The 26344-nt window shown below is 42.7% G+C and overlaps 1 protein-coding gene across 4 annotated transcripts in view; it reads right to left on the bottom strand.

Moving 5' to 3' along the window:
* The window catches only part of PACSIN2 (protein kinase C and casein kinase substrate in neurons 2), a 141447-nt gene that overhangs the window by 90537 nt on the left and 24566 nt on the right, over nucleotides 1–26344 (bottom strand). Inside the window, exon 1 of one of the 4 annotated variants that reach the window (XM_050919798.1) lies at nucleotides 9025–9134. The exons of 2 other annotated variants lie outside the window; for them this stretch is intronic. The gene's annotated coding sequence lies outside the window, so the exon portion shown is untranslated. Of the gene's footprint in view, nucleotides 1–9024; nucleotides 9135–26344 lie in introns of those variants that run through there. One more of the 4 variants, XM_050919781.1, reaches the window with a different exon arrangement.

Here is a 26344-nt window from a genome sequence, read left to right on the forward strand (position 1 = left end):
GGCAGCCAGGGGGCTCTGCATGCTGCCCCTGCCCCAAGCGCCCTCCTCCCTCCCCCCTCCCCCGCAGCTCCCATTGGCTAGGAACTGCAGCCAATGGAAACTGCGGGGACAGTGCCTGCAGATGGGGCAGTGTGGAGAGCTGCCTGGCCGTGCCTGCGAGTAGACGCCAGAGGGGACACACGCCGCTGCTTCTGGTAAGTGCCATCCAGAGCCTGCACCCCTGAGCTCTCTCTACCCCCGCTTCCCAACCCCAGCCCTAATCCCCCATCTGAACCCCTCAGTCCCAGCCCGGAGCACCCTCCTGCACCCCAAATTCCTTATCCCCAACCCCACCCCAGAGCATGTACCCCCAGCAAGAGCTCTCATCCCCCCCCTGCACCCCAAACGGCAATTTCATGAGCATTCACTGCCCACCATACAATTTCTATACCCAGATGTGGCCTTCAGGCCAAAAAGTTTGCCCATCCCTGAGTTAGAGCTATTTAGAGCAAACACATCAAGGATTATAGCACTGTAAAGTAGCAAATGAGCTCAATTTTCTCACTTTACAGTGCAAGGGATAAGATGGTGACTCACCTTTGTAACTGTTGTTCGAGATGTGTTGCTCATATCCATTCCAGTTAGGTGTGCGCGCACCATGTGCATGTTCGTCGGAAGATTTTTACCCTAGCAACACTCGGTAGGTCGGCTGGGCGCCCCCTGGAGTGGCGCCGCCATGGCACCGGATATATCCCCCTGCCGACCCAACCGCCCCTCAGTTCCTTCTTGCCGGCTACTCCGACGGTGGGGAAGGAGGCGGGTGTGGAATGGATATGAGCAACACATCTCGAAGAACAACAGTTACAAAGGTGAGTAACCGTCTTTTCTTCTTCGAGTGCTTGCTCATATCCATTCCAGTTAGGGGATTCCCAAGCCTTACCTAGGCGGTGGGGTCGGAGTAAGATGTGGCAGAATGCAAAACTGCTGAGCCAAAGGCTACATTATCTCTAGACTGTTGAATCAGAGCATAATGCGAAGCAAAAGTGTGGACTGAGGACCAGGTAGCTGGGCAACATATTTCCTGGATTGGTACATGAGCCAGGAAGGCAGCAGATGAAGCCTGAGCCCTGGCAGAATGTGCAGTGAGATGGCTCGAGGGAACATGAGCCAAGTCATAACAAGTGCGGATGCACGCCGTCACCCAAGAGGAGATCCTCTGGGAGGAGACAGGTGTAGAACTGATAAATGAAATTGTTTTTAATTTATTAATGTAACTTCTGTTCACCATCCACACTACACTTGCCTACACTGTAACTTATGTTCCATATTGTAATTCAAACCCCATTTTAAAACACTCACTCCATTTTGTAAAAGCTTCCTCCAACCTTCATTTTTGCAAACCCTGCCGTAATCTTATTAGTTTAGTTTAGATGTGTGAATGAGGTATGTATGGATGACGGAATCAACCTCCAGCCCCAGCCTGTCCTGATCAGATAAAGTTCAAATACCAACGGCTGAAGACCTAGACAACAGCCCTAAACAAAGTAAGCAGCATCCACACTAAAAAGAAAAGGACAACAGAACAACAGAAGGAAAATCAAAGCCAGGTTCAAGGCTGAAAGTCACGCCTGCAATTGATGGGTGATCAATCCAAATCCAGAGGCAGCGTGACACAGCAAGACTTATAGACTTTGAATCCAAACTAAAAGCCTATAAAAAAGAAGGGTGAGATGAGAGACTCTGGGTAACATTCTGCTGCCAACATGGAAGGACATCAGTGCCTGCCCAACAGAGATCCAGCTTGTCCTTGTGCCTGGCTTTCCTGGCCAGTTAGCCGCCACAAGCTATGAACCCAAGCTACAAAATCAAGCTATGAACTTAAGCTATCTTCAGGACTGGTAACTATGCAGCAGCTGCAGAACATCTGATGGGTGTGTGTCTGTCTGTCTGTAGGTATTAGGTATAATGTGTGTGTGTATAAGAATTAAGATATTAGTTATTAGTCATAAATCAAATTATCATAATAAATGTGGTATCTGTCTTGCCCCTTGAAAAGATCTTGTGTAGTTTTGTCTGTACAACACAGGTAGGCCCTTCATTCGGTCTGCCACTGCGACGAAGAGTTGGGGCGATTTACGAAAGGGCTTCGTCTGTTCGATATAAAATGCGAGTGCCCTATTGACATCTAAGGAGTGCAACTGTTGCTCCAGTCGTGATGAGTGCGGCTTCGGGAAGAAGATTGGAAGGAAGATGTCCTGATTGATATGGAAGGCCAATACCACTTTAGGGAGGAACGCTGGGTGTGGTCGCAACTGCACCTTGTCCTTGTGAAACACAGTATATGGTGGGCCCACCGTGAGCGCCCGAAGCTCGGAGACTCGTCTGGCCGATGTAATGGCTACGAGGAAAACTGTCTTCCAGGACAGGTATAGCAGCGAGCAAGTTGCTAAAGGCTCGAATGGTGGAGACATAAGTCTGGGTAAGACCAGGTTGAGGTCCCAGGTAGGGGCAGGGTGGCGTACTTGGGGATATAGGCGCTCCAAGCCCTTGAGGAACCTGGAAACCACAGAGTGTAAAAACACGGAGCAGCCACTCTCCCCTGGGTGGAAGGTAGAAATGGCCACCAAGTGCAGCCTCAATGATGATAGTGCTAGGCCCTGCTGTTTGAGAGACCAGAGGTAGTCCAGGATGGTGGGGATCGCGGTAAGAAAGAACTGAGGGGCTGTTGGGTTGGCAGGGGTATATATCCAGCGCCATCGTGGCGCCACGCCAGGGGGCGCCGAGCCAACCCACCGAGTGTTGCTAGGGTAAAAATCTTCCGACGAACGTGCACGTGGCGCGCGCACACCTAACTGGAATGGATATGAGCAACCACTCGAAGAAGAAATTTCTGTCACATGCAAAAAAAAAAAACCTCAAGTATGCATATTTATATATAGTTACAATGCTGCTTGCACCTAGGTCAGATGTTGCAGCAACAATTGCAGATATATTAGGAGATAGGTTAATATTTTATGGAAAATTAGTTTCCATGGCTGACTGACGGCAATACGCTGTACATAACAAACGGATGCAGTGCTGTCTGCAAAGGTCAGACTCATTAGCTGAACCACAACTGAAGCTGGATTGCTAGTGCAGGGGCTCTCAGGACAAATTACCTGGTAGCCTCGGAGTGCAGCCACCAACTCTTGTTGGTGGCCACTCTCACATTTTCCTAGAATACTTAATTAGTTTTAGGAAAAACAAATATGCACATATACACATCCAAATTATTGTCATTTATTTACTGCTAGCTAGTATGATAGTTGTAAAAAGTGATATTAAACATAACAAAGCATCACTTTTCACAGCAGACTTACTCAGCCCTGGCAAGCCTTGGAACGAATTAAGCCCTGGTTGGGGGGGGTCAGGGAAGGCAGGGGGGCCAGAGGTGATGGGGATGGATCGGTGGCTGAGGGAGGCAGCTGTGGGCCAGAGCCTGAAGCCCAGGGAACGGGGCCCAGGGACAGAGCCCAAAGCCGCACGGCTGGAGTCTGGGACCTGCCGCCACACATCCAGAGCCTGGGGCTAGAGCCCAAAGCCCCACAGCCAGAGCCTAGCACCCCAGGACTGAAGCCCAAAGCCTGAGCCCCATCACCTCAGGAAGGTGGGGAACTCACTGGCTGCCTGCTCCTACAGCGCTGTGCCTCAGGTGTATCCGGGGTGGGGGGGGAGACCCTGCTGGCAACCCCAGCAAATAGCTCCAAGGCAGTGTATCCAGAACCAATTGTGGGGGCGGGGGGGGGGAGGGGAATGTCGCACTGCTTTGCCCCTCCACCAATCACAGACCAGGAGGCTGTGGTCACAAGAAAAGCCACAGTGGCCACATTAGGATAACGTTGTGCTAGTGTGTCTTTCAGGCCAATAAGATATTTGAGAATAGTTAACACCGCCTTCCCACCATTCCTTTAAGCCAGTGTCTCTCAGCGTAGTCCATGTACGAGGCCCAGTCCCTGAGATCTCCTTGACACAGTTTAGGAAGGCAGCAAGCTGGCCCCTGGTATCAAAAAGGTTGAGAAACACTGCTTTACAAAATCTCTGTAGTTAACAAGCAGAATCCGATTCTTCATATGAGGAGACAGCGGTCAGGTAAATATTGGAACTAAAATGAAATTAAAAGGTTGAAACCTAAAAGTTACTTTTACCATATTACAAAAGGCTGTATTTGTTATCTTTTAAAAGCAGATACATTAACTCCCTGAAGTATGTTTGCTATCTAGAAGTCCAGTACTACAGCCTCGTTCCCTGATCAATAATGATTTTTGTCAAATCAGCAGTTCTTAATGAAAGCATTACTGAGATGTCCTCAAGGATTCCACTGCAGAACAATCCATGATGCAAAGTCACTTAACACTCAATATTGAATCAAGACTATCCAAGTACTAAATGAGAAGTGTTCTTGTTTATGGGTACAAAATGTCACTATAGATTGTCTGCAAAATTCCAAAATCTAAACTTAATTACTTTTTAGTTCTACGTATCTCAACACACACAGGTATCAACCAAGTACTGGGAGAGAGAGAAGTTTTCCATCTTTGATTTCTCTGTCAAATAGTTTCTAGATATGCAAACTCAAATTCCTAGTAATTATGAAGTCTGATGGAGTATCTCACCACTGGAGTCCACTTACTGGCCATGCTTCTTTGAAGAATACTGAATGTTGATGTCTACATAGTACCTAATGCACTGGCCAGGAAAAAAGGACAGTTAAACCACATGTAAAGAGTAGTTTACTTTCAGGAAAATGTATGTATAGCGTTGGACCAAACAAGTGTTCCCATTTTATTTGATTAGTGTATAAAAGTAACATTCCTAGGAAGCTGTTTAAAAATAATTTTCTTAATACATTTGCCATTGATGACCCAAATATTTTTTTCAGGTTTCATCAAGCACAATTTCTAGCATACTTCAACTTAATATAGAACATTTCATGGCTAACTTGACTTAAGGTAGTCCAAGACTTACTAATTTTGTCAATACAAAGAAACTTTTCCGAAGTCTTTGGTTCAAAAGTATTTTGAAGTGATTCTGTGTTTTTGAATCTTTTCAAAGGCACAGAAACTGTGCTACAGTCTGTTTGCCAATTAATGAACAAGAGTAACTTACCATACCCTACCTTGCCTTTGCTAAGTGTGACACAGCAGCCTCTAGAAGCTCTCTCAAGCCTGAACGTTAACAAAAAGCAGTGCTACCCCTAAGAGTCCATTACCTGAAGTTTCATATTCCAGCATTCACACAGTCAAGTCTACATCCTATATGTTAGCTGTAACTGCTTCCTTATAGTTTCAGTTTCTAGAAAAAGAAAGCTTAATATTTTAGAAAAAAGGAACAGAAGGGTAAAGAAAATGTAGAGTAAAAGTTGAAGTCTTTACTAAGCTGCTATCACAGTAGACTGCACACAATCCAGAGAGCGGGGACCAAGAGCAACACTGAGTAGGTCTACACTGTAATGTAAACCCAGGGTTAATAGAATCTGAGTTTGCAGACGCTGGGTTTGTTAACCTAGGGCTTGAGTAGCTACACTCATTTGTAACCCCAGGTTAGGAATTGTTGAACCCTGGGTCCCAACTTGGTGCTCCAGGCTCTACACTGCATTCTGTAGGACTGAGTCCAACCACCCACATCCCAGACTTCCTAAAGCCCTCCCAAAAAGGGGCCACTCTAGCCCTTTGTTTGTGGTGCAGTTTGGTGAAACCTGACTGTCCACCAAACCTGACTATTCAGAGGACAAAGAAAGTCAGCCCCTGGGTTTGTGGGATACTTTTGGAGGACTTCCAGAGCACAAGTCCAGTGTGGCCACATATACACTGCAAAGCAATAATTCCTGAACCTGGGTCAGGCTTACCTCAGGCTCAGACCTTCCATACCTGTAGGATTCTTGGGAACCTGAGTCCAAGCCCTGAGTTAGCATATTTGTGCACTGACAGAAATGGCATTATGCTTGATCCAGAGTTTGACTTCTGAGCTTACACTGCAGTGTAGACTTACCCACTGCCACCTTCAAGCTAGCCCATGCTCCACACATCGCTAGATACAGGGTTTATGAAAGACACCTTCCTGAGCCAGATTAGTAAGAGCAGTTACTATGTGGTGGGTTCAACTCCTGCTGTGGACAATATTTGCTTTTGAATTAAGATATTCATTATGGTCCACAGAATACAGAAAGGAGTATCAAACCTCCTGACAAATACAACAGTACGGTTGCCAACTCTCCTGGTTTTGCCATGAGTCTCCCTGAATCAGGCCCTATCTCCCGGATGCTACTGCAGCCAAACCTAGAGATTTTGGGTGCTAATAGTCCGGCAGTGTAGCGGGGCTCAGGCAGGCTTCCTGCCTGCCTTTGCTGCTCCCAGAAGTGGCCAGCACCATCCCCGCGTCCCCTGGGTGGTGGGGGGAAACAAGGGGTCTCTGCGCATTGCCCCTGCCCTGAGCACCGACTCTGCAGCTCCCATTGGCTGGGCACTGCAGCCAATGGGAGCTGTGTGGGTAGTGCCTGAGGGCAGCAGCAGCGCGCAGAGCTCCCTGCTTTCTCTCCACCCCCTCACCCCCCAGGCCACTATCAGAGGGATGTGCTGGTCACTTTTGGGAGCCACCCCTGGTAAGCGCTGCCCCCCTCACCCTCTCCCGCAACCCAACCCTCTGCCCCAGCCCAGAGCCTGCACCCAAACTCCCTCCCAGAGCCCACACCCTCTTGTGCACCCCAACCACCTGCCTCAGGCTCAGCCTCAGCCTGGAACCAGCTCCCACATTTTGAACGCCTCGGCCCCACCTCATAGCCCAGAGCCTGCACCCACCCCCCCGCACCTCAACCCCCTGCCCCAGCCCAGTACAAGTCAGTGAAGATGGGGAAGAGCGAGTGAGTGGAGACGGTGCCTAGCAGAAGGGGCGTGAAAGGGGTAGAGCAAGGGTGTTTGAGTTTGTGCAATTAGACAGTTGGAAACCCTGAACAGGATGAAGTCGGGGGGATTAGGAGACAACCAGCTCTCCCCCCTGACAGCAATTCTCCTCTGCTGCTGTGGTAGGAATCATGAACATATACAGCCAATTTGTTGGATAATTAGGTCCAAAATATTAAATATAAACAAAACAGAAACGTATGTTTTTAAACTAAGGCTTTTTACAAGACTCCGTGTAATGTAATTTTTAATTTTCAAAATGATCATTGATTTCAAACACTAATATTGCAACTAATGCAAAAGAGCTAGAAAGAAAAAGTAAACAAACATTTTTGACCAACCTGAGTGAAAAGTGAAACAAACATCCTAAATATTTTAGTAATTTGAAATTGTAGTCATTTCTCCGTTTCAGTAATATGAAACGCAGGCAACAAGAAAGTTTAACGCTATTTCCAACTGCTTGTTTACTTCAGAAATAACAGGTATATCAACTGTCCTTCCTTGTTTTTGCTGAAGAACTACTGGGAGGTCCAAGGGACAATTTGAGTTTTAGTACCTTAATTGAAGGAGCAGAAGTGTTGAATCTTTAGTGAAGGCTTCTTTTGTTTAAACTGTTAGTTGTTGAAGCTAAACACATGTTTAAAGAAAGTTCAGTCTGATGAAAAATCCCTTCCCATTTCAATTGCCCAACTTTCACTCCCTTGGCTCTTGTGATGTCACCCATTTCACTGCTTCTTCTATCAAAGTCTTCCAACCTGACTGACCTTAATTTCTAACATCAAAAACCAAGCAGAGCTCTTGTGATTGAAATCTTTCAGGTTACATTTATGCCATAAAGCAGCAAAAAGGGGCACAAGACTATTTCTTCCCCACCCCACCCAATCAGGTTACCTTTGAAAAGCATGCAATGGCCAGCAATTCTTTCAAGCAACTTGTTATTGAAAGAAATGAAATCTATTTGGTGTCCCAAATATTAACATTAAACTTCTCTGTAGCAGAGTCATTTTAACAGTGCAAACAGAAACTATTATTGAAAATCTTGCTAAGTATAAATAATTATACTATATCTTAAAACTATTCATTTACAGAAGTATAGAAACCTGGAAGTGTATCACTGTAATCTTTGTCCCATATCGCCTGTTATAAAATTAAAGCATGACACTGAAAAATAGCCGAACTATTGATTTAACTGGGGTAATTGAAAGGATAGTAAGCTACACAGATGCCCACATATGAAACCTTCTTACAGCAAAAATCTTAATTCAAGATAAGTCTGTACTTACACCAACATTTATGCAGGCTAAATACTAAAAACTGTTTGCTCAGTGCTTTACTCCATCTTGCCATGTAGGAAACTCAGATTTGAAAGTAGTAGTATGACTTGCACAACAGCCAGTGGTATTTGGAAGCATGACGAAGTTATGTTGTTAGCCTTTGGAAGGTTGAGTTTTTGGTTTGTTTTTGTTAGGCAGGGAGCGGGGGTAAATAGTAAAGATGGTAGATAAAAATTGGACATGAATTTTGTGTATTTCCTAGCAGAAAGGCATGAAACAGCATTTACAGCAATCTTGGCAAAGTAACTGCTTCCCTAGCTGCAGGAATTACATGAATACACCAAGATTCTATGATTATAGAGGGAAACCGGAAAATCGTAATAAAGGTATTGCCCCAGAGGTGAAAACTCTTTCAAGATAAGCTGTCAAGCAGGGTATTCGGGAATCTGACAGAGCATATATCACAAAATATAAGCACCTATCTGTAAAGTACTTACAAAAAAACCCAGAAACAATGCTAAGCAAAAGCATAAATCCACAATCTCTACCACAAATAATATGATCGCCATACTGATCATGTGAAAGAATGTTTCCATGGATTTTAGCTAATACCTTCTCTTAATAAGGCAGGGTATCATTTTACCAAAATCTCATTCACTATTTTTTTTTCAAGCTGCTAGCTAAATACCAGTTCAGCCAAAATAGTTTCAAATTATTTGTACTAAGCAGCCGAACCTAGTAGGGCTCTGAAAAAGATTAAAGCTGTTTAACAATTCATTAAACATGCAGTTTGCATAAGGTCTACCTTCATAAAATGTACACCTTAAGTAACTCACATTTTTCTTCCAGATGCCAAGTTCAGTTGCATAACTTCACAGATCAACTTCAGTACCTGTCTTTTCCCTAAACAGCTCTGTACGACCTCCAATTCCACAACCAGAATTCTCTCAGAGCTCATTTCATCATTTCCTGTGGGCTGCTGAAATCCTTGTAGCTCAAACTAAGGTCATTCCTTCACATTGCAGTGCTCTCACAGATCTGAGGTTTTTTCACAACCATTGCTGACATTTACATACTGCAGTAACACACTGGGACTGCCTTTCCTACACACTATAATAAATCTGAATGTTCAAAACATAAATCTTTCATTCAAAGTATGAATTCACTGAAGACAGTTTTAAAATATATGATTAGTCTAGTGAAGAATTAAAGGAGAAAGTTTAATTTTTTTTTTTAAAACTATAGCAGTGAAATTGAAATGGTTGTGGTACCAATTTCACAAATACACATGAACATCCCTAGTTAAGAGTTAGCTATGATGTTTCTATTTTTACAGACTTAAAAAGTTGGATTACTGTGTTTCAGGAAGAGTAGAGTGGGTTATAATCACTAATATAATACTGACACGGAATAGAAGCAAGTCCAAGCCTGTAGGATAAAGCTAACCAATTTCAAGAAAACTAAACTGTTTCACTTTAAAGTGCAACTAGAGCTTTCACTTTTTTTTTTTTTTAAGTAGTAACCATTCATTGATTTTTCGTTTAGATCAATTTTACCCCATGAACCATCCCTGGCAGAGATTTCTTTCCTGTCACTATTAGTGAGGACTAACTGGCATGACATGCTACTGCCAACAGAAGGTTCTGCTTGAAATAACCTAGAAAAACCTAAAGATGAGGAAAGATGAGTAGGTGGGGAAATAAGAAGAAATCTGGCTGTCACAGCAACAGAGCAAACTGAAGGAAGTAAGGAGAGAAAGGTGGGCACAGACCTTCCTATGTATGTAGTGTCTCACTGAGATTTTTTTTCTGAAGGCGAGGACAGGGAATATAGGTTGTGTCCTTTTCCTGTATTTTCTAAGTCCCAGGTTACACTAGAAAAGGCTTCTAGTATAGTTATACTTGCAAAACCTTTTCCTAGGGTAGGCACAGCTTATACCAGCCAAAACAGTTTCGTTATTATACTAGTTTGCTGAGTGAAATAAGCTATATTGGCAAAAGCACTTTTTTGCTGATATAACTGCATCCATATTAGGACTTGTGCTAATATACAAATGTCATTAGAAATCACATTCCTAACCAACCTTACTATATCGGCAAAAGATGTAAGTGTAGACTGGCCTAAACACATCTAAACAGGTGTTGAGACTGAGCCCAAGAGAAGAAATTGCAGCTGTCATGGATAGATACCCTTCTGGGAGACAGAAGGTATAACAGTCAAAGATAATGACTGCATGTACCATCAAGGCACACCCATCTCTTCAGACACCACACCTCATCTCTCAAAAGACATTAAAGTGCAGTCTAGTAGTTATGCTTGTGCTGTCAAGGTAATAATGACTATTTATCATTTAGTACTATTTAGTTGCTTTTTGCAAATGTAAAGTATTCATTTCCAACCCCAATGGTTCAAAAAGATCAGACCTTAAAACAATCACTTCTACCTCTATCCAGCAGAACTTATTTTTGGCACTGGTGCAGAATTTATTGACTCCAGACCTCAGAAGAATGTAGTTTTCTGTACTATCCATATGAAAGACACACCTGGCCTTTCTAATTCTTGCTTCATTTAACAAAACAGTGATCTGTTCCTTTTAAATGAATCAACAATGGGGCTTTTTATCCAAACTGTTTCCAAATCAAGATTTGAAAGGCTGAAGCAGGTACTATAGCATTACAAGAAAACAGAAAATTATTCAGATCTGAGACTAAAAATATTAACGACACTCTAGTGCTTAAAATAGATACGAAAATTATATTTGTAATTAACTTTTTTTAAGCTAAACACACCAAGTTGTTCCTTAGACAGTTTACCTTTTGAATCTTATTCACTGCTGATTAAGACAAAGACAAGACAGAGCTTGAAACGAGACTGTTGAGTTTTGGATCACATTTGAACTCTGTTTAAATGTTCTTCCAACTTAAACCATGGTTCAGATAGGCTCTCTCATTCACTTTTAATTCTAGCCCAGCAGTTCTCAAAACTGGGTCACAACTATTTTAATGGGGTTGCCAGGGCCAGCATTAGACTTGTTGGGGCCAGATGGGCTGAAGTCAAAGCCCAAGGGCTTCAGCCTGGAGTGGCAGGGTTTGGGCTCCACCCCGCCCTGTGTCATGTAGTAATTTTTGTTGTCAGAAGGGGGACATGGTGCAAGGAAGTTTGAGAACCACCGTTCTAGCCAATTTCACTTTCAGATTCTCATACATCACTATACTACTGCAACATGAGGTTGCCAACACTGTAAGGGGATATTGATTGCTACATGAATTTACAGGGAATTAAGCATTTATATTTATGCTGATTTAAACTGAAGACTTCACTGACATTTTTAATTTTTCATATAGTTAGGTCTTTTTAAATAAAAAAAAAAATTACTGCATACTAAATCGTAGGTCTAAAGTACCTGAAAATATTCCTTTAAATACTAATGTCATTAACAAATTCAAAATCTTACAAGTAGTTTAGCTAGCAAGTTGAAAGTTTGTTCACGCCTTCTTAAGCCAGTAGCCTAAGAGCTAAAGTAGTAAACTAAAATTTCCACCGTGTACAAAAAGGTGTTGCCTTTAGAAAACAGAGTCAGCGGTGGACGGGCCTCAGAGAAGGGCCGGGGTAGGGGTGTTGGTTTTGTGTGATTAGAAAGTTGGCAACCCTATCTACAGCTTTAATTAAATTAATGTACTAATATGCATTGTTGTAATCTCTACAGTCACCCACCCTTAGAGGAAAAAGTTAAATTTACAATTTGAGAAGAAATCAGATGCAGAATTACCAATCCAAGATACAGTGATCTATTTTTTGAGAGTTCACTTTATTTTGTCACAAGCCTCTTGTTCTTTTTTGCTTTATTGACTCTGTCAAGCAGCAACAAGCTGTGCACTATTAACATCAATAATTTGTGTTCCGATGCAACAGGCAACCCAAAGCGGCAGTTACAGTTTGTTTGAAATTCAATGTAAAGTATAATTAGTGAACCACTGGAAAAAAAAAAGTAAAGTAAAAATTAGAAGGATTTCTGCACCTTCAGGAACAATGCCATTTTAGAATTAAAAATATCAAACTTGAACCTCAAAAGATGCAATTCAAATCCAACTTCTAGAACTAAATAACTAAACCAGATCTACACATTGTTTCCTTCAGCCTTTAACAGAGCAAAGAGAAGAAAAACAATTCTCCTTGAGACTACAGGTTTATATTATACAGTTAGTCCAATAATATAACAGGAATTGTCAGGCAACTTTAACAGGCAGTGCTACTAGCCCCTCCCACAATTATTCAGGTTTTTCTCCTATATTTGTAAATAATGTTTTGTTAAATTTGAGCTAACATATACATTTAACTACATTACACACTATGCTCTGATGGTGAAGCACTCAACTAGCCTTCATGCAGAATCAGCCTTAAGTCTACAACACTTCCTTGCCCTCATTTTTACATGCATGATCCTCAATTCCTAGGGTAGGAGAGGGAAAAGGCCTTGAAGCTATCCAAGGAAATCAACTTACAATATGAAACTACTGAGGAAAAGCTCTATGTAGCACAGAAGAGTGAATAGCTTGGCATCTTGGTTACAATACTTGACTTATGATTATGGTATTCTGTGATTACTGGAGTGGGTCACCTGACTGGGCACAGAGGGGGCTAGCATTGCAAAACCATAGTTATACCACTACCGTATGCTGCAGTGCACCAGTCAAGCAATTGTTCTCTACTTTCTGTGGGATACAAAAAAAAATAAATCTGCTTTTTAAAAAAGAGTGAAGGGTAAAGCATCTGAGAGTTTAAAGCTGCAATTTTTGCAGGAACAATGCATTTGAGTGTCACCAAGACTAATGTTTCTATTTGCCCAAGTCAAGAACCTTTGGGGAAAAAAGTCATATTAAAGCATGCAGGAAACTGTTAATCAAGTTACTAAAGTGCACAGCTAATGAAGAATTGAATGGACTTATGGTTAATATAGCTATGTGGTTTTAGACTTTGCCCATCCCTCCACCAAGCAGACGATGTGGCTCCAGTGGCACCTCCTCAGGCAGCAGCAGGTGCTTCAATGGTGGCGGAGGAAGCAAGATGAGGACAAGGAAGAAGAGGACACCTAGCAACAGCTACTACAGAAGCAGTTTCTGGACTCAGGAAACCAGTATGGATTGATAGAAAAGAATAGTTCTACAGACCTGGGATGACCAGCAGAGACAAGAATTACAAGATGGCAAAGAAAACCATTTTGGAGATACATGCTGAACTAAAGCCAGAGCTACAATGACAACTTAGCAAAATGCAGTGCTCCATACCCATGGAGAAGCTGGCTGTAACTGCAGTCAGGAACTTTTACCAGTTCTTTAGCCAACCAAGTCACAATGGGTAGACTGACTGACTGTTGGGGCCACTGTCAAGCATGTGTGTAATGCCACGGATAAGGTACTGTTGCTCTGGGTTATAAAGTTTGGTAACGCTCAGGAGACTGATGGCTTTGCACGTATGGAATTCCTAAACTGTACTGGGACAACTGAGGCGACCGACGTGCCTACTATTTGCCCCGGCACCCTCGTATCAGGACTCAGAACTCATGAACAAAAATTTCTTCATGGTGCTCCATGGATTTGTCGACCGCCACTGGAGGCTTACAAACAAAGGCTGGGTGGTCTGGAAGGGCCCACGATGCTAGGATCTTTCGGAACTCAGCTCTATTTAAATTAGTGGGGAAAGAACCATTTGCCCATGTGAACATTGCTCTGGTTAACCTTGGAGGATCCAGAATTATCCTTTGCTTCCCTAGTTAATAAAAACATTCACAGGCCACTTGATTAGAAGGAAGAAACTGTTTTAACTACCGCCTCAGTAGCTGTAAAATGACAATGGAGGGTGCATCTGTATGTTTGAAAGGGAGATAGTGCTTGATGTGCAATAGGTTGGAACCAGCATAAAACCCCCCACAGATCATAGCAGTATGTTGTATTGTTCACAGTATTTGCAAGAGTAAGGAGAAAGCCTTAGCGATAGGTGGAGGCTGAAGCAGGGGCAGCTCTAGGTATTTTGCCGCCCCAAGCACAGCAGGCAGGCTGCCTTCAGTGGCACGCCTGCGAGAGATCCCCGGTCCCGTGGATTCGGCAGTATGCCTGCAGGAGGTCCGCCGAAGCCGTGGGACCAGTGGACCCTCCATAGGCATGCCGCCGAAGGCAACATGCCTGCCGTCCTCGCGGCGACCGGCAGAGCGTCCCCTGCAGCTTGCAGCCCCAAACATGTGCCTGGTGTGTTGGTGCCTGGAGCCGCTCCTAGGCTGAGGTGAAGAGATTTGCTCAGAGGTTTGAGTGGCAGCCAGCATGATGTCCAATACAAAACGCAAACAGCCAGGGCAATATTAACTAGGATACCTGTTACTCTTATTTTTAGTCTCAGGCCTAACGTTGTGCAGCTGTATACCCAGCTTTTAACCCATGGAGGGGTAGCAGAGTTTTTTTTCTTCAGTGTTATGGGGAGTGGCAGTACAACACTGTGGCACTCGCTGTGTACCTCGTGTCTTTGCCTATGTTTGTAAAATCTTGTGAATTAGCACAAACTTCTCTCTGTGATATGAACTGTGGACTCCATATGAATAAAGTGCTAAAGTCTTTTATTAGTAAACAATCTATCATGCAACAAACAAATGAACCTTCAACTGTCATTTTCCAGTTTTGTTTCAATTATTAAACATATTAAAAACAATTATCTAATTACAAAGAACCTTTTCATTAAACCAGTCATGAAACAAAAACAGCAAAGTGCAACAGAACAGTGCAGGCCACAACTCAAGGGATGGGTGCGGGCAGAGAGACCTTGAAGTCAGAGTAAGTACAGCAACTCCTCCCTTAACATCATCCCGGTTAATGTTATTTTGTTGTTATGTCACTGTTCTATTAGAGAACATGTTCATTTAAAGTTGCATAATGTTTGGTTATAATGCCTCCAACCCCCCACCCCCAGTGCCTCCTGCCTGCCAGCGGGCCTCGCAGATCAGCACCTCCCCGCTCCCTCTCCCTCTCTATGCCTCCCAACCACCACAATCAGCCGTTTCACGGCATTCAGGAGGCTAGGGGTGAGGGGGACAGAGAGACGACGTGGCACACTTGGGGGAGGGGATGGAACAGGGGCAGGAAGATGCAGGGTAGGGCCTTGGGAGAAGAGGTGGAGTGGAGGCAGGCCTGGGGCTGAGCATCCCCTAGCACTTTGGAAAGTCAGCACCTGTGCATGGGCCATCCAGAGGATGGAGTGGTGCGCTCTAGTGGGATAGCGTAGGTTCATCATCACGTTCATTTTCCACAGGGAAGTGTTTGCAGCTGCTGCCATACCTCTGTTGTGTCTCCTCCCTCCATCGGTACTACCCTGTAGAGTGTGAGGCTACATTAACAACATGTTAACCCTTGAGGGCTCAGCTAAGTGCTAGTTCATCATTTAGCAGCAAGGCAATCCCTGGGAAATATCCCACCAGATATCAACACGGTTGCTTTAGGAGAAGCTCAGGTTGCTCATGAGCAGGTCCCCAGACAATCCTCTGATTAGTGACTGCAGGGAGATTTGGGGAAAGGGGAGCTGCTGTAACGTGAGAGACCAAGAAACAAAAGGGGATCACATAGGACATTGTTCCAGTGACCCTGTGCACGTCTGTTTTAAATGTAATAGTGGAGGGCTATGTATCGCTCTTCATGCAGATTGGGGCGGAAACTACTATAGCAACATTATAGTAGACTATATAAACAGCCATTGTTGTTTACGTTGTGTCCGTACAAGTAAAGTATTCCCTGAACATTTCTAGTGCGTTGTAATTGTACAGTATCACCTAGCATTGAGTCAAAAATGCCCAGCAAGTGATAGTGGAGTGCCTAGCAATAGCAGTACTACTAGTAGTAAGAAAATTAGGAAAACCACATGTTTGAATACTAAATTATATGTTTTAGTGCGTTTTGATGCAGGGGAGCGTACGGTTGACATTGGCATCACTCTAGGTCTTACTATGAGCACTGTGAGAACAAATCGGAGTAATGCCAACAAGATCAGGGCTAATGCTCAGTGTGTAACACTGCTTAATGCTACTAAAATAACTCTATCAAGAAGAAGTTTGATGGAAAAACGTCTTCTCTCAGCGTGGATAGAGGACCAAAACCAGCGGAACATACCTCTAAGTTTGGTAGTGATACAAGCTAAGAAAAAAAAGTTTGTATGACAATTTGAAGAGAGACCAAGGTGAAGGATCACAGATAACGATGTTCATGGCAAGTCATGGATGGTTTGATCAGTTCAAGAGACGGTTCCACTTGCATAACACCAAAGATGTCCGGTGAGATAGCTAGTGTCAATACTGGAGCTAAAAAATTCCCCAACTATCTCAAGAAAATAATTGAGGAAGGTGGCTATTCACCTAAGCAAGTCTTCAATGTCGATGAAATGGGCCTCTACTGGAAGAGGATGCCTGAATGGACTTACATTCCCCAAGAGGAGAAGACAGCACCCAGTTAAAAGCAGCTAAAGAGCACCTAACCTTGCTTCTAGGTGGTAATGCTGTCGGAGACAAGAAGATGAAACTGCTGACAGTGCACTAATCTGAACCACCAGGAGATCAAGGGATTTTCAAAGAAACACCTTTCGGTCATTTGGATATCCAATAAGAAGGCATGGATAACTGCAGTTTTTTTTTTCCAGAATGGCTGACTCTTTATGCCGTCCCTGCATAGAAGGAATACTGCGCCAAGAAAAATCTTGATTTCAAGATTTTATTGCTTATTGATAATGCACCGGCTCATCCAGTCAACCTGGACAACCTGTGTGAAAATGTCAAAGTTATCTTTCTGCCAGTTCACACACAAATTCACCCAACCCAGAGACCAAGGAGCCATCACGGCATTTAAGACATATTTCTTACGCTGTACTTTTGACCAGCTCATCAGAGGCACTGATCGGGAAAGCAAACCTACGATTTGGCAATTTTGGCATGACAACATCCTCAAGTGCATTGATAACATAGGTGAGTCCTGGGCTGAAGTTACTCAGGCGTGCATGAATGGTGTGTGGGGGAAGCTGTGGCCTGAATGTGTCAATGACTTAAAAGGATTTAAAGATGTTGTCCCCACTATAAAGAAAGATATCCTTGGCTTGGCCAAGAAAGTGAGTTTTGATGAGGTGGAAGAAGCTGACATTACACAACTTCTGCAATCACACAGAAAATGTGCAATCACTAGCCAACGAAGATCTGATGCAACTAGAGGTGATGAGAGCAACAGAAGAAGAGTGCCAAGAAGTAAAAGAAGAGCTAACCCATTGAAATTTGACTGCCAAATGCCTTTCTGAAGCTTTCCAAATGATTGAAGCTGGCTTGCAAATCCTTCGTAATGACGATCCTAACAGGGAACGCAGCTCCAATGTGATTACAGGACTTGGTTATGTAATTATTTGCTATAAAGAAGTTTACCAAGAGGAGGGGAAAAAAAAAAAAAAGAGAGAGAGAGAGAGAGAGAGAGAAAGCAAAACAATCTCTAGATGTGTTTTTCCAAGTTGGTAAAGTTCAGTAAGAACAGCAAGAGGAGCAGCCAGATGATCCACACTCTTCTACCCTCTGACTCCACTACCTCAACAAAGCTTCACAATCATCATTGCTGAGTACAGTATTGTTTGTTTAAAATTGTTCAAAACTTACTGTATATGTATATGATGTCTTTTGTCTGGCAAAAAAACATTTCCCTGAAGCCTAAACCCCCCTATTTACATTAATTCTTATGGTGAAATTGGATTCACTTAACATCATTTCGCTTAGTCACTTTTTTCCAAGAACATAACTATAACATTAAGCGAAGAGTTACTGTACATGTCTTGGCTCTGCCTCTTCTGGTTCGTGGGACTTCTGGCATGGAATGCTGAAGCCCAAAGTTACATGGGCAATAAGGCGGCTCAAAAGAGTTGGGTCCCAGGTACTACTGTTCCCTGAACTGGGGTCTGGGAGGGGAATGGCCTCCGGGAGCAGTGCTACAGTAGAAAGGAGTTACTGTTGTTCCCAGCAGCTTGTATTGTCCAGGGGCTGCATAACATGGCTGGGGGCTGGTGTGCAATGCTACATTGCCTACTACCTTAACAGTGCACTGCAACAGGGCATACTGGTTTGGTATGGTCTCCAGGAGTTCTCTCTGAATCTCGTTTTCCATACTATCTTTGGCCATAGCAATGCCCTTTCTTAACTACCATGCTGTCCTTCACCACAGCAACGATCTCCCTGAAAAGCTCCTTACTCCATTCCCCTCGATCCTCAGATACTACCTCCACCTCTACACATTTTGGGTTTTTTTTTTTTAGGGCTATGTAATCATGTCCATGAACATTTCATTGCAAATTTTCCATTTTCTCCCTCTCAGGTTTCACAACTGCTCAGCCATTAATAAGGGTGTGTACTTGCAGGTTTGGCCAGTGCAGGCGCAGAGGTATTAAAAAAATGACAAGTTAATTGTTCATATTCTAGGGAGAGTATAACAGTATTTTTTTACATGCATTTCTGGCTTTACCTCACTGAGATTCTTCCCAGTCTTGGGGGAACCTTGAAGATGTTAAACGATACATGCACAGGGATTTTTTTCTGTGCAGTATCGGTTGCATAGCTTTGCCATTATGTCTTGGAGGCTGGGTGGGATTGGGAATTACGTTTCCCGTCTGGGGACAGGGTTGGGAATTATGTTCCCAGTCTGGCTTTGTAGCTTTGCCCCTTATATATAGTTATATGGTGTCAGAGGGTTTAGGGGCACTAGTCTAGGGTTGAGCTAGATAGTAATCCTCTCTACATCCCCTTTAGGATGACATTACACTGAAAAGGTGAGTGGGAGGCAGAGAATGGGCTTCTACAAAAAGGCAAAGGGCAGACCAGCGAGATACACTGAAGTTATTCACCAAGATGTTCGCCCCACTCCAGAAGTGCTGCAGGAGTGAAGGGGAGTCACAAGGTACACTGGTGGGGATGGCCATGCAGCTATTCCTCAATCTCCAATAAAAACTGAGCAAATTCTCCACCTCAGATTTTTATTTCTTCTGCAGGCATGTTGAAAGTGCAGAGGAAAAATATACAGGGCTCTGCAATGATAGCCTGAAGCATTCACTGTTACCAATCTGTAAATGTATGCTACAGGGCCATATTCTGATAAATAAAATCTGTCACCTTTGGCAGCACTTCAGTGTATTCCCCCTCCCCGCACATGCTGCTCAAATTTGGCACAGCTGCTCTATCATAACAGAGGAGTAACTGGGCCAAATCTGAGTGAGTGGCATTGCAACCTGATGCACAAATGTCACTCAAATATGGCATGCCCACACAAGACAACTGCTCAGAAATCTGCCACCCTGGACAGCTTCTTAGCTTGTCTACATCTAGAGCAGCCTCTGCACAGGGCATTTACAGAGGAGATACTCTGCAGCTTTACAGGCCTGCAACACTGATTTCTACCTAACGTAAAGTGAGAACACTAACCAATTTTTTTTTCCTGTAACCACATCTCAATAATTTTTTGCATTTCACTCAAAAGAATGTTTTCCTTATTCAAATATGACGTGGGAGAGGGTTGAGCAGAGGCTACGGTTGTCCACCATTGTGAGACGGCTAACAGCAGTGGGAAGGGGAAAGAAAAATAGTACATGGGTATGCGGTTTCCACAGTGTGGTCCTGAAAATGGTACCTATTAGTAGCTTTAGCAAAAGATGGGGGCAGATAGCCCAATCAGATTAGCCACCATTTTGAAAGGTTAATGAGAGTGAATGGACAGCATGGGCTGATGAAGACTTCTAGCTCACATCTGCCTACAATGGCTGCGGCCTTGGTGCTTCCAGAACAGAAGCTAGCATGGCTGTATAGCATAATAAATTAAAACCTAAGAAGTAACTTTAAAAATATTAAACTTATATGCTATGGTCCCCTCCGTAGGAGTCTCCTCAGTGCCGGTCTGGGTTGCTGCCTGGGACTCAGGGTTGGTTGCTGCAGGGCAAAACTGGGCCGTGTACCTGTCTGGCATCAGGATCCTGAGTCCTAGACAGATCCTTGCTTTCCAGGGAGATCTCTTTGCTGGCCTCGTGATCATTCCCCACATGACACTTGCTGGTCATCCTGGGAGGGGGTGGGAGCAAAGAGTAGAAAGGAGGGGGTGGAGCAGCAGCCAGCAGGCTGTACAAGCTACCTAGGTTGGGTGGTTGTGCAGTTATATAAAATCCTGTCCAGTGCCTCAAAAAACAGACAGGTTACATATCTCTGGCCAGATTTTTTCTTGTGTTTCATTATAACGTAGGTGCTCCTGAGCTATTTGGTCTCTATCTGGCACTGTTCGGCGCCTGGATCATGGCCCCTCAAAGACATCTGCCTAGGACTATCCACAAGAAGGTCTTTATTCCAGTAGCTGGCCACAAGAGCTTCCAGCACCGATGCTTTTCCCCAGATGGGAATTAGATCCAGGGTCTTGGCGTGGCTCCAAGCATCTGCTCAGGGCATGTTGTAGGGCATCTGGAGTTTATCACCGCTATTGTGACAAAACAGAATCCAGGAGCAAATGGACAAAATCTGGCTGTGTGCCAGCTTATATACAAGAGGGGGGCATCCAATCAACTTGACCCCAGAACCAGGCTGGACGCACAGGTAAACAGACACATCAGTGACGGCTGACCGTAAAGTAGTATGGGATAGGCACTGGCAGATTGCCAGAGTAGTTGGCAGCAGCATTGTACGCATGTGTACAAACCAGACTACGTTGCTTCACAGTAAAGTCAATTCACTTTAAAAGAGGACTCCAGAGTTCACAATAAATGCAGAGTTAGTGTACTATAATGAACTACTTCATGTGTATGCAAGTGTTCTCAAACCGAATTAACTCAATTCAATTCCATGTAGACAAGCCATAAAACTAATTAACGTTTAGGACTTAACTTGAGCCTAGACTTATACCTAAAATACCCGTACAGTTGTCTATCAAATGTGAAACAAGCTCCCACCACCTATTTTACAAGAGGTCATGTACTGTTTCAATAACACCATAAAAAGTATTACATTTAACATTTAAGTGCACAGAAAATTTGCACCTTGGGATATTTGTTTCAAAAGTAAATTTTTGATTTTGAAAGAACAGTGGACCTGTCACTAATGCAGAGTAACTGAATAAGATGTGATAGCCATAAAAGTGTACTATACTGCTTAAAAAATTAAACTGAGTTCGTTTTAACTTTTAGCGTAGTAACTCAGTTCTCTCTCACTAAAACCCAAATATTTAGAAACTGAAGTTAATGAAAAGAACTTGTCAAGCTAACAGCATTCAGATTTTAAGACAATAGTTTAATGTTCGTGCCTTGGGATATTTATATTTCATCGTACCTGGTGGTTTTCTTGTTTTTTTTATGAAAGGGAAAGCAGCTGCCCTTCCTTTCCCAATCACTGCCACAGGGGATTGGAACATACAGTATGCTATATAGAAGTAAATCAAAAATTTACTTTTTTGTAACCTGCCCCTGCCACAGAACAGCAACAATGCACTACAGTTTCAAAGAATTGGAGTTGAACTGCATTCCATGATTCATGGACCAGTAAGATTTGGGAAAAGAGGAACTGCTGTGCTTCTTTAATAGTAATTACTCCCCCAGATCAAGGAACAGAAGTGATGGGCTCTGAAAGCCATAAGAATAATGGCTGTGAATCAGGACATTCAAAATGAAGGAAATCTTCCAAACTTCAAAGGAAAACTCCCCTTCTCCCTCATTACCATAAAATAAAATTTATGGCATATTCAATTTTTCATTTTGTATTAAATGAAATCAGTTTAACATCTGCTAACACTGGCAAAAGAGGGGTTGTTGTCAGGGTGGAAAGCCTTCATTTAAACCATTAGTTCTAATCAACTTTTCCATTTGTACTTCAGTTATTTTATATACAGAAAGATGCACTCCTATTGGTTGATATAACCACTAAATGATTAAAACATGCTGATTTACAACTCAATAGAGCCTTCACCTTAGACTTGGTACATCTTTTCGCTACCTAGGAGAGTACTCTATAACTACACATATTTAATTATATAGCTTAATATTTTCAGATTCTTATTAATTGTACTTTTTAGTACATTAGAAAATGGTGAATGATATATTGCTTACTTAACTAGATAATTAACTGTTTGCTCATGATTTATGTCAAGCTGCATTAGTATGGTAACTGCAATTTAAAACACAAAACAAATTTTATAGGTTTGTGTTTTTTAAATAAAAACAACCTTAAATGTTTTGGATACAAACTTCAGGTATTCTTCCATGAGCTGGAGGATAAGGACAAGTCTACACTTAAAATGCTCCATCTGCACAGCTTCACTGATGCAGTTGCGCTGCGACAGCACTTTAATGAAGATGCTCTAAGCTGACAGGAGAGAGCTCTCCTATTAGCATAGTTAATATTTATGAAAAGATGGTAGCTATGTCAGTGGGAGAAGCTCTACCACTGACATAGTGCCATCTACCCAGTGGGGTTGTGGATTTTTCACACCCCTGAACAACTTAATTATACCAATATAGGTCTGTAGTACAGACCAGACCTAAGTTTTCACAGTTGGAGGAGTCATAAATGTTCATAATTTGAGAAGTGAGCCAATCAGAGCTCAGGTAGGGAGACTACCCAGGTGGGCTCAGTGGATGATCCTGATGAGATACGTGATAGTGCTTCTTGAAGTCAGAGGCTGGGTCCCTGTCACTGTGATGACTTTACTAGTCCCTTGCACCCAGTAGCACAGCCCCTGGGTTCCTCACAGAATCAAGTCCTTAATACAATACATGACCTATTGTGCTATTATTTATAAAAGGTTGACTTAAAAAAAGTTAAAATCAGGGGAAAACTTCTCTCTTTATATAGAAAAGTAGCCCTTAACTCAACGTTTTGGACAGAGGCTCATGGATTCAGCATATTTGTTTTTTATTTAAAAGTTTTTGTAATAAATTTAAGCCTTAATGTATTTTATATAGAGCTGTTGAGCAATTAAAAAAATAACTGATTAATCGCACTGTTAAACAATAGAATACTATTTAAATATTTTTGGATGTTTTCTACATTTTCAAATATATTGATTTCAGTTACAACACAGAATACAAAGTGTACAGTGCTCACTTTATATTTATTTATTACAAGTATTTGCACTGTAAAAAAACTAGTATTTTTCAATTCACCTAATACAAGTACCATACTGCAATCTTTTTATCATGAAAGTTGAACTTACAAATATAGAATTATGTAAAAAAACTGCATTCAAAAATAAAATAATGTAAAATTTTAGAGAGTCTACAAGTCCACTCAGTCCTGCTTCTCGTTCAGCCAATCAAGTTTGTTTACATTTGCAGAAGATAATGCTGCCCACTTCTTGTTTATAGTGACACCTAGAAGTGAGAATTCTGTTATAGCCGGCATTTCAAGATATTTACATGCCACACATGCTAAACATTCGTATGTCTCTTCATGCTTCGGCCAGTAATCCAAACACAGAAAAATGTACAGGCACTTTTTCTGCTAAGATTATTGGGGAAAAGATGGTGGTTGGTGAATATTTTTCAGGCTGAGACTCTGAACAGAAAAACTCAGCAGTGATAGGGTTGATTTATAATTGCAACACAGGAAGTATTGACATGATATTAGAATATGCACCCTTAGAATGTGAAAAATCACCCTTCTCATTCTTATCCATAGTGAGTGAAAAGGCTTAAATTGCCAATTTCAGCAGCATTTAAGATTTCATTTAAAATATTAGGTTTCTAGCCTTCAAAAATACCTTTTGAACGTAAACTGATGAAGTGCCATATGTCTACAGCAGGGGTGAGCAAACTACAGCCCATGGGCAAATCCGGCCCACGAGCCCTTTTAAGCTGACCCACAATCTCCAGCTGGGGCACTGGGTCACGGGCTGCACCACGCGGCTCCTGAAAGCCACGGCATGGCCCCACTCTGAGGGTTGCAGGTCGCTCCATGCCTAGGAGCCAGAGAAGGGACATGCCACTGCTTCCAGGAGCCACTTAGAGCCCACACCCCGAGCCTCTCCCCATGACCCAACCCCCTGCCCCAGCCCTGATCCCCCTCCCGGTCTCCAAAGCCCTTGATCCCAGCACAGAGCACCCTCTTGCACTGCAAACTTCTCATTCCCAGCCCCACCCCAGAGCCTGCATCCCCAGCCGGAACCTGCACCCCTTCTCACACCCCGACCTTTAAACCCCTCAGTCCCAGCCCAGAGCACCCTCCTACACCCCAAACTCCTCATCCACAGCCCCACCTCTGAATCTGCAACCCCAACCAGAGCCTGCAAACCCTCTGACACCCCAACCCCAATTTTGTGAGCATTCATGGCCTGCCATACAATTTTTAGTCCCCGATGTGGCCCTCAGGCCAAAAAGTTTGCCCATCCCTGGTTTACAGGCTAAGGATGGTCACTTTAGTGCCTCTGCTGCTGCTCACAGCTCTCTCAAGCCCTACCAGAAAGAAAGTATTAAGACTGTCAGTTTCACAGATCCACACAGGGTTCTGAATACCAGTTGTAAACCAAAGCACGTCCCAATCACTGTGCTATATATAGCACCAACACGGGTCCCATGAATAAGCTGCATCACTCTACCACCCACCACAAATAGGCAGGAGACTAAGGTAGGAAGAGAAAGCTCTGAGAGCAGATATGAAAGAATGGGTGCATCAGACACCCATTTGCCAGAGCAGAGTCCAAGGACAACAAAATTCTAACACCCCTTTCCCACCCAGCACAATCGTGCAGGATGGGCTAACTCACCAAAGTACTGACCCTGTATTTAACTACTGAACCCTGCAAACTCATTTTTCATATAGGCTGCTGGATAATAGATTTTGATATTGGACAATATTCAGAGAAGTGCAGCAATCCCAAGAAACCTTGTAGATCCAGAAAGCTCAAATTTTTATCCTGCATTCAGTGAAGGAATTACATATATCCAAAAATTCTACCATAAATGTTGGACCCTGTGTAAGATTAAGAGATTCCACAAAAAAAATTAGGGCTTAATACCCATTTTCAAAAAAAGAGACAGACTTCTAAGTCACTTAGAGACTTTTGAAAATTTTACCCTTATTCAAATTCCCACTTCTACAGTTGTTATAAGTAACATCCAAGATTACTGTAACAGACAGAGGAAAAATATATTTCTGTGTTTTTCTACTGTCAGTTCCCTATTTGTGCAAATACATTTTACAAAAACAGGGAACAGAAACCTTTTTGAACAGGAAAATGAATGTAAAGAAAATAAATCAGATGGGGTAATTGTAGGACTTGAAACAGTTTAATTTTTTTCAACTGACATGACTTTACATTTTTTGTCCCTTTTCGGTATTTCACACCTTCTTTAAGTACAACACTGATCTGTAAAATCCTTTCTATTGAGTGACATATAGAATATATGCCTTGCATTCTTTCCTCCTCTAGTACAGATATGATAGCCTGACAGACTAAGAAAAACTCAATTCTGAACATGTGAACTGAAGAAATTCTTAAAATATTATGTAAATTCTATAGAACAACCTATGTTTGCAGAGTCCAACGATCCCAGTTCTGTTAGACAATTGCTCCGAATTTAGTTCTTTCTAGAATACAGGTGCGTATGTTAGAAGATATTGGGGAATGGGACAAAGCAAGTTACACACCATGCTCTCTGAAAGACAACTTTTTCTTTATTTAATCTAAAGGTAATTAGACGGACTTACACATTTTCCCATTTTGTATATGAAAACTCTGGAGCGGAGGATATTAAGCAATCAGCTTTTGGCTACAAAAGAGGCCTACATTTGGTTAAGCGGAGCTGGTAGAAGCTGCCAATGTTGAATCAACTGGTAATCCAAGGGGAAGTGGTGACTTTAAAAAGGAGATGGAAGGATAGACAAAGGTTTCTAACCATTAGAGGAGTGAAATTCTGGAACAGCCTTCCAAGGAGAGTAGTGGGTGCAAAAGACATATCTGGCTTTAAGACTAAGCTTGATAAGTTTATGGAGGGGATGGTATGATGGGATAGCCTAATTCTGGCAATTAATTTGGCAACTGATCTTTGATTATCAGCAGGTAAGTATGCCCAGTGGTCTGTGATGGGATGTTAGATGGGGTGGGATCTGAGTTAGGAAAGAATTCTCTGTAGTGAGTGCTGGCT

The sequence above is a fragment of the Gopherus flavomarginatus genome, chromosome 1 (assembly GCF_025201925.1).
Source record: "Gopherus flavomarginatus isolate rGopFla2 chromosome 1, rGopFla2.mat.asm, whole genome shotgun sequence".
Classification (NCBI taxonomy): domain Eukaryota; kingdom Metazoa; phylum Chordata; order Testudines; family Testudinidae; genus Gopherus; species Gopherus flavomarginatus.